Here is a 3,095-nt window from a genome sequence, read left to right on the forward strand (position 1 = left end):
ACCCTGTAATTTTATTTTTTTTCTTTTTGTTATTCCTTTCCACTAATTTTTTTGTTAAATAAGTGATAAAGTTAAAATTAAAAGATACTAAAGTTAATATTTGATAAACTATAGGTGGGATATCTGAAATTTTTATATATGATTTAACGAAAAGTTAACAGATGAGCTGATAAAAAGAAATAAATAAAATCACATACTACTAAATTGATATATTTTAAATCATAAAGTATTTAAGTGAAAAGGTGCTAAATTACTAGTATTTGGGGTTTACAGTTTTTTTTATTAATTAGATTTTGCTGCAATTTAATAGCATTAATTTAGTGCAGGCGCAAGGAAGAGCGCGGAGTACGTAGGAAAAGCCGGGCATCCATTGGCGGAGCCCACCGACGATTCCGCGGGCTTTGGTTTTACCTGCAAATTCTTGCCTAGACTCTATCCACCACTTCACCTCTAAACCCCGGAAAGAGAAGATACGAGATTGGGTGGTCTATGATTGAATAGGTGAACCTGGTTCACGGATACTTCATTCGAGTTTACTACTTTTGTCTCCTGGCGTGGTCCCCGCGCAAGTTGGTCTAGTTTAGTTTTTTGCTTTCACTTATTTGGGCATCAGCTGTTGATGCATCGTCCTACAATATATTTCCATTTTGGATATGGGAATAGGTTCCTACTTCCCCTTTAACTAAGCTAATAAAGTCGTTATGTAAAGTGTTTTGATGAATTCCAGCTACCGACCCCATCGTTTTTCAGATCGAGTCGAATGATTCGTCTGAGTCCAACGCAGACACGAATGTCGGACGGACCAGGTGGCCTGCGGGTCGGGACCATCGAGCCCGGCCCGACAATTATTTATAGCTTGCAACTTTTCTATTAAACATAATTAAAATTGTTTAAAAATTAAATAGATTAAAGAAGACCAATTTGCTTACAAAATTCATAAATTTTAAACTTTTGCAAACTGAGCCGCCTTTTTTTGATTTTGCAGATTCGGTCCGAATTTTCAGCAAACTGACAAAAATATCCTTATTACTTTTTCTCTCTACTCTTTCTCTCCCCTTTTCTTCTCTCTCATTTATTTTTTTTCTCTCGCCGAAGAAAGCAGGGGAGGCAGAGGCAGAGGCGGAGGCGGAAACAGAGCGCTCCGCCTCTCACCCTCATGCTCTCGCCCTAGCCCTTTCCCTCGCCCGCGCACCCCCCACCTTCCTCGCATCCGATCCCGCTGAAGCCGCGCAACGACTTTTCTTTCTTTTTTTTTTTTTTCTCTCCGACTTTCCCTCACCGTCTCCGACGACGACGCTTCTCTTATCCTTTCCCACCCTTTTCGTCCTCTCTTTCTCTCTCATCCTCTGCCGCCTCCGACGACGACGCATCTTCGCCGACGCCGACGTCAATATCGTGGAGGTCGCTGCGGCGCTACAGCCTCGGAGCAGGGGGTCCTTAGCAGCGTCGTCACCGGCGCCGTGTCCGTTGGCAGAGAGGGGTGACAAAAAAAAAATATAAAAGAAGTAAGAAAAAAATAAAGATAAGAAATTATAGAAAAAGAAAGATAAAGATAAAATTGAACAGTTAAAATAAAATTGTACTATTTTAAAAGAACGTTGCATAATTATGGATATAAGTTGCACTATTTAAGATGTAAACTACAGCTTTAATATAAAAATTATACTCTTTATCTTTCTTTTTCTATAATTTCTTATCTTTATTTTTTTTCTTGTTTCTTCTATAATTTTTTTTTTTCACCCCTCTCTGCCAGTGCCGGCGACGACGCCGCTAAGGACCCCGCGCTCCGAGGCTGCAACGGTACAGCGACCTCCACGGTGTCGGCGTCGGCGAAGATGCGTCGTCGTCGAAGGCGCCAGAGAATGAAGGAGGGGGAGAGGACGAGAAGGGCGAGGAAGGACGAGAAAGGCGTCGTCGTCGGAGACGGTGGAGGAGAGTCGGAGAGGAAAAAAAAAAAAAAAGAGTTACGGCGTGGCCTCAACGGGGTCGGAGGCGAGGAAGGCGGATAGTGGGCGGGAGAGGGCGAGGGCGAGGGTGAGGGCAAGGGCGAGAGCATGAGGGTGAGAGGCGAGGCGGGCCGTTTCCGCTTCTGCCTCTACCTTCGCTGCCTTTTCGGCGAGAGAAAAAAAAATGAACGAGAGAAGAAAAAGAAAAAAAAAGATGAGAGAGAAAAAATAATAAGGGTATTTTGGTCAGTTTGCTGAAAATTCGGTCCGAATCTGCAAAATAAAAAAAGTGGCCCACTTTTGCAAAAGCTCAAAACTAGTAAATTTTTTATGCAAATTGGCCTTTATTTTATAGCTCTCTTTTTTTATATTTTTTAGAATTTATAACTATGTATGCTAATAGCATAAATTTAGAGAAAAAAAACTTAACTTAATAGCCGAATATTTTTATCCTGAATTGTTAATTAGTGAACATATAATATTCGTATAAATCGTACATCCGAATAATTGGCGAATCCATTTTTTAAGCCATATTTTTCAATGAATTTAAAAATTGAGATACTAAAATTCGAATTCTATTTATATCGAATTTTCACTGAATCTGAATTAACTAACTTATGATAATAAATAAATAGCTAACACTTCCCCCAATCGAGAGAGAGAGAGAAAGAGAGAGAGAGAGAGAGAGAGAGAGTCTGTAGTAAGAGGGGGGAGGGAGAGAGAGAAATCAAAGTGGATTTCCCAGAAGACTCACTTTCACAGCAGGTGCCAAACACAGTGCATTTCCGAGAAGACTCACGTTCACAGCAGGTGCCACACACACATTACTGATTCTCAAGGCGGTTTCTTGCGGCGCAACTGCAATCACCAAACGTAGCGCAGCGCAGGCCACACTGTGAATGCGGCCTGCACCATGCAGCCAAACACCTACCAAGCTCCAGACTCGGGCTCCAAATTAACCTGAAGTCAAGAGGGAAAAAACCTGGAGAAACCTTAGACTCAAAACCTGAAATCCAAGATGGCACGGGAGTGGTGATTCCGGAGGACTTTTTAACAAAAATAACTATCTAAAATTTCATAATTTGCGAAATAACCAAATTAACTCTCGAAACACGGTAAATCATTCGCCGCATTCTGAAAGTTTTAAAA

Source organism: Ananas comosus, unplaced genomic scaffold, assembly GCF_001540865.1.
Source record: "Ananas comosus cultivar F153 unplaced genomic scaffold, ASM154086v1, whole genome shotgun sequence".
Taxonomy (NCBI): Eukaryota; Viridiplantae; Streptophyta; class Magnoliopsida; order Poales; family Bromeliaceae; genus Ananas; species Ananas comosus.